The sequence below is a fragment of the Manduca sexta genome, unplaced genomic scaffold (genome assembly GCF_014839805.1).
Source record: "Manduca sexta isolate Smith_Timp_Sample1 unplaced genomic scaffold, JHU_Msex_v1.0 HiC_scaffold_3755, whole genome shotgun sequence".
NCBI lineage: Eukaryota > Metazoa > Arthropoda > Insecta > Lepidoptera > Sphingidae > Manduca > Manduca sexta.
The window spans coordinates 1-6343 of record NW_023594858.1 but is presented as its reverse complement, the minus strand read 5'-3'; the positions used below and the strand labels follow the sequence as shown (position 1 = coordinate 6343).

Here is a 6343-nt window from a genome sequence, read left to right as displayed (position 1 = left end):
TATAACTCTAATCCGAGGTTTTACGGTTTTGAATGCTCCAGACACTCCACTAATATATATATAGCATCACACCTTTTCCCCTTTTCAGGGGTAGGCAGAGGTGTAACATTTCAGCGCGATAGTCTTACTGCGTGCGAAACACATTAGTTGTGTTTTGTGTTGGGTTTAGTAGACTCTACTTCTTACATACATGAATATATATAGCATCACCCCTTTTCAATGGTACTCACAGGTGTAACTCCTCAGCGCGATAGTCATATCGTGAGTGAAACACAATTACGCCATACGCCATCGAGACGGTCTATTTTTTACTAACACAAAAAAGCAAAAATAAAAATAATTTTAACAAAAAATTAAATCGCCTTCGAAAACCACTCAAAACCAAAAAATAATTTCACATAACAAGTATATATTGGATACCAATTTTGGAGTTGGTGTCTAATTTAAATTGCTAGTTAAGCTAGATAAATACATTAACAAATATACGAAAACAATGTGCTGCCAACGTACAAAGTCAGGAAGTCAGATCGTCACCGGAGATGAACGCACCGCCGCAGCACAGCAAATGGAATCTATTAAGGAAATATTTAAATTTGTGAACTGTACACTACCCAAATTCTTCCCCTGTTACATATCTATAGCTGGTCAAATGTGGGGAGATTACACTCCCTACCCCGAAAAAAAGATGAAACATCACACATGTGCTTGGTATTACACCTTTCACTGTGTATGTTTGTTAGTAGTAAAAACGCAAACCTACTGTAAAATTGATTTGAAAGAAATTTAGCTCATAGGCGGACTATGCAACAAATATAGCTTAACTAGCAATTTTAATTAGGCACCGACTTAAAAATTGGTATCCAATATATAACTGTTATGTGAAATTATTTTTTGGTTTTGAGTGGTTTTTGAAGGTGGTTTAATTTTTTGTTAAAATTATTTTTATGCATTATTTTATAAAAGATATGTATAAAAATTAAAAAGGGCTTTAAAAATAAAGTAAAATACCCATGTCGACAAATTTGGTTTCAACTCTCCATTTATTGTTTATTTTCTGAAAGACATTATATATAACCGGCAATATGATTGTTTATTAATAATTATCAAAATCAGTAAAGGCGGTTAGAAACACAACTTCATAAAATTCCAACATCTAAACAATGTTATAAACAGTTATTTGTGCTGTCGATAAAATCGCAGCGTTTACGTTCGTTGCGCGAAAATTTTCCGCTTTATAATCCATGTAATATCTCGACTCAGGTACAAATGTGCGCCTTTTTACAACATTCATTTTGCTTATGAACACAGAACAAAATCCCTGTTATGATGTACTGTAAAATTGTCGTCGTTATTTTCATTTTTATGTTCGAATTTTGCGTGACATCAAAAATGTTTGAAAATGATTTAAATGTGAATGATATACTTCGGTTGGATTTAATGCCTACTTCTTTCATAGTGGAAAATTCTACTCTAAGCGATGCGTTCCCTAAGAATATAATGTCACATGGCAATGGATCGATGGATGCAGCTTTATCCACTCTAAATTTTCACAGGTACGTAAAGATATTGTTAACATAAACGTTTATTATAATTTTTAAAATTTGAAGACATTTTGAATGTTGTAAAATTATGATTAGTTTGTTACGGAACTTATTTTTTGTTAAATATAAGCTTGTGTCTATAATTTCCAGTTTAATAATCAAGTTGTGATAGAGCTCATTGTATACTAATATATAAGAGGAATATGATGAACACTACAACACGTTGGTATGTCGCGATATAGGGGATTCATCTAAAATCCATCTCAATACAACCTATAATTAATATTTATACTGGATTTTATAGTATATCGTAGAGTCACGCTGTATCCGCTGTCTTCTTCAGCACATGTCAGGTGGTCGCAGAGATAACCGATATAGCCATTCTAATGATGGGATATTCATCCCTAATTAATTAAAAGTTGTTGCATTTTATGGAGTTTGAAACGAACACTTACTCGATTTTTTGCTTTTTTTATAAAAAAAACATCTCTACTTGCACTGAAATAGAATGGTAGATTACGGCCCAAATTAAAACAAATTGCATGCGATGGCCAAGTCACTGACGTTTTAGTTGACGCCGCGCTAAAACCAAACCCGTAAACTACGTATTCCAAAGCATTGTATAACTGCGCCAGTACGCCCGACATACTGAGACAATAGACTAATTGTGAAGACTCTTAATTACAATGTCTTTAAAACCGGACCCGGAACTCGCTCTAGCGTATAGCTGCTTCACAAAGTTGACAAAGCGCAGGTATTAACACTCCAATAATATATTTGTGAATGACTTAGCTTTGTCTCTAATACATAGATAATTTCATCCACGAAGACGTGCCCTACTACTTTTCCTAATTGCTTACAGAGTACGTGAGTAGCATGAGTGCACACGTACACTACGATAGATAGCATCGGGGAAACAGCTTAAATCAACCTGTTACCCCGCGACAGCACCCCAATAACCCCGTTTCGCGTTCGCGTCTTCGTGGATGAAATGACCTATACTTACTTTGAATGTCTTTGTAATGATTATAATTATAAGAGAGCTCCATACTATTACGTTTTATGTCATGATGTTATGCTATAGAATTATCCTATCATGCTATCATAAATTTATTGGATTGTTTAATTACGAAGGAAAATGATGAACGAGTACCAATGCCGTAATTACGTGGCTGAACAAATATTAGAAGAAATGGGTAAAAGTGTTCCGCAAAACAGGATTGGAAAACCCTTTACCGCCATTGGGAAAGACAATTATACTTTATTCAAGAAACGCACCCAAGATCTCAGAAATAACTTGTATGATGTTGGTTCCGCAAATTATCAGGAATGGCTGGCTAAGTACAACATTTATTAATTCTAATTTTTGAAATGAGAGTACAAATTTCCGTTTAAAATATTTTATTCAAGCGTTACTCTGCTTGTCGACTGGAGTTTAATATAGATAAAGGCACTAAAAATGTTAAATATGTGTAAATCCAGCATCTTGCATGGATTCGGGAAATGAGTTCCTATAAAACTTATAGTCCTTATTAATATCTATCTATGTATGTGCCATAAATACGTTTATTCATGGACTAACAGTTATTAAATATCTCGTTACACAGCTGCGAAAATAATTAACTCATTAAATATTATAGAGTGGCGGCTCAAAATGAATTATTTAAGCAATACAATAATATAGTAAACGGTGATACGATCAATAATGCATCTATATCAACTCCGAACTGCAAACTAGAGAAGGATACGAAGTATACGAAGGCACTGAGACATCTGGCTATGCTGAACCTGAGGAACATGTTCACGAAATTTCTAAATATAGTAAGTACCTAAATAAAATATCGAGAGACATAAGTAATAGACAGTAATTGTTATTTAATAAGTGGATTTCGTTATATTATATGTATTTGCGATGCTTCTAAATGTATGGCGTCTAAATAAACTATTTATATTTATTCGTAGATTGTTAGTGTTTATTGGACTGAAAAACTTTGTAAGAAAAAGTCCAACTTATAAAAATTTTACTCTGATTCTAGGTGTAACTAGAATGTAAGCAAATGTAGAGTATGTATTCACTGCTTTTGTTTCCTTAGAGCATAAAAAAAATTATTTATTGATGTTTAATTAAAATGATACGGTCATGAATCAATCTAATAATATTTACCTACTTCCATAAGTATTGCTTAGACCTGTTGATTCTGACTCTGTAAAATTTTCTACTTTGTTTACTAACCACACATTGCTATGAAAATATTTTTGGTATGGAAGTTTGGATATTCTCTGATGACACGATGTGTGTTATGGTAATGTTGTGTCATTACCGGCAAAATAACTTAAATTTTAAAAATTTTGTTGTTCTAATGCCATCTAGGTATTTACTGACACAATAAAATAAGCTACTGTGGGTAAATATTAGCCACTAACAAGTTTTCATTATGACATACATTAATTGCGAATTGTAAAACGTTGGATTACTATATAGTTTTACATAACGCGCAAGTCTTATGCAAAACAATTTATCGTTTCCAATTTTTAAATATAAATACCTACGTATCTAAATAAGCTCCATAGTCGGTACGTATTCACTGTTCAACATCTATAGATGAGAAGTACAACAGTACAAGAGTACGTGAGTAGCAAATAAACAGTCTAATCGTGTAGCATGGGCCGCCATAGCCAATTTTAATGTAATTTTAATGTAATTTCGAAATGACATTGTGCAGTCTTTCCAATCACGAGGAGTCAAAAGCTTGTGAGCGACACTCATGACCTATTAATCAGGTGGTGGCTATGAATACTCGATGCCGCCTCCACCGCCATATGCCCATCGCTTAGCGAGGCTCGAGAGCACGCTGTGGAAGAGGATGTGATGAGATTCCGACTCGGCCTGGCCGACCTCTTCGACATATCGCTTACTGGAATTGCCTTCCTTTCTTTTGGCATGTTCGTGTTACAAGTGCTCATGTGTATAACTATGGTTAGTTTTTTTTATTAACGAAAGAAGTACCGTCGATTTGCGCTTTATGAGGGTGTGATAAAAATGTAGGGAATATCTTATGTTTTGCCGTAACCTCTTGTATAATGTCATCTTTATGTTAATACATATAATAATTATAATATAGGTTTTGGAGATATGTAAAAATATCATTGTTTCTAAGTTTTTGTTTTGGTTAAATAATATTTAATAAAATGTAATAATGCAGCAATTCTTGGTAAAATATCAAGGAACCTTTATGTATGTACATACTTTTTACGTGGCGGGTCAAGGATATGGAGGGATTACTGTTTTTAATAGCCATAATATTATATGGTCACGATGAGAGATTTCAGCTCGTAGTTGTGGTCTAGCCTGGGTCCTCACGAACTCCTTGTAAATAAATGCTTTATTAAACGCAAAGCAAATTAACTGATGTTCAAACTGGGAAAAAAGTTTTATTGCTGTTACATTTTTTTGCAGAACCACCAACAACCACAAGTAATGCAAATGGTAGATAACAGCGATACTGTCAACGTTGAGGACGTATTTCGTATAAAACGCGATGCCCAATCGTCAGAGGACTATTTTCAGAAAAAAAAATCTAGTTCAAATTCTGCCAGTTCAATATCAGCGATTAACACGCTTGCTCGTTATGCCCTAATAGCTTTGAAGCCTCGATCTACACCTTGCTTATACCGAGCTTTGTGTTTGGGTAACAAACATGCAAGACATTTGAAAGATGCTAATCGTTACTGGTTACCTGTATGGCAGTAAGTATTTTTTTATAGTTTTGGATATTCATTATCTTTTTACGCTCTATTTTGTCACATGAATGTACTTTCCTATATTATAGATAAAGTTTAGTGTATTTATTACCTTTTTGAACAGTCACGGCAAAGTGCACTACTCCTGATGGTAAGCGGAATGGGGTCCAAGTAGTATCGACCGGCAAGAGATGAGTATCACTCGTCAGTCGAATCGATTATGTCGCTGTTTGAAATCGTATATAGATAGGCTATTTCCGGGACGCGACAGATTTTCGTGGGCCGAGGGATTTTACAATTTGTGCACGCTATCCGAGCGTATACAATATCCTACCACCAGCTAATCTTACCTATCTCCTACTTCTAGTAACTAAATAATGTCATGCAAAATGTATACCTACAACCTGTAATATTACGGAGGCCACGCCTATTTCCGTACATGGTTTGTAAGCGTCATCAATGGAAACTCCCCGCTATAATGTTTACATACTGTAGCTGTATTTCAGCTGCGTAATACCTATAAGAATAATGACTTAAATACGTTTACTTCTAAATATTGTTTTTTTCTTTTGGTTTATGGCGGAAAAGGTATTAGTATTTTTGAAGAACAATAGAGATAAGTTTTAGATATTTTTTCCTTTATTAACTCTACCTATTTTTAATAATTTAAAAATTAACTACCGATTTCAATAAACGATAACATTTTTTTTTTTCGATGCATCGCAAAAAATTACCAATCAAAATATTTTATTTGACATGCTTACTAATGATTTATTTAACTTTTGGAATCGATCGAAGACTTAGATTGAGTTCGTTTATTGAAATGGTCTTATAAATAGTAAACATTGTTTAAAAAATACATTCAAGTTTTTTTTATGTGTCATGCTTCTATTTTGGCTTATACATCCTTTTTACCAGTGGCGGTGTAGCGTGGTCCCGTGGCGGGGCACTCGGCGCGTTGAAGGCCGCCGCGCTGGGGCTGGGCGGCGCCGACTGCGATCTCTTCTACCCTCCCGCTCATTTGCACAACACAGGGTTGCGACTTGCGACCGACCCATACT

The 6343-nt window shown here is 34.5% G+C and overlaps 1 pseudogene; it reads left to right on the top strand.

Annotated features, from left to right (window-relative positions):
* Positions 1–1276: 1276 nt before the first annotated feature.
* Positions 1277–6317, top strand: LOC119193213 (annotated as a pseudogene).
* Positions 6318–6343: the final 26 nt, after the last annotated feature.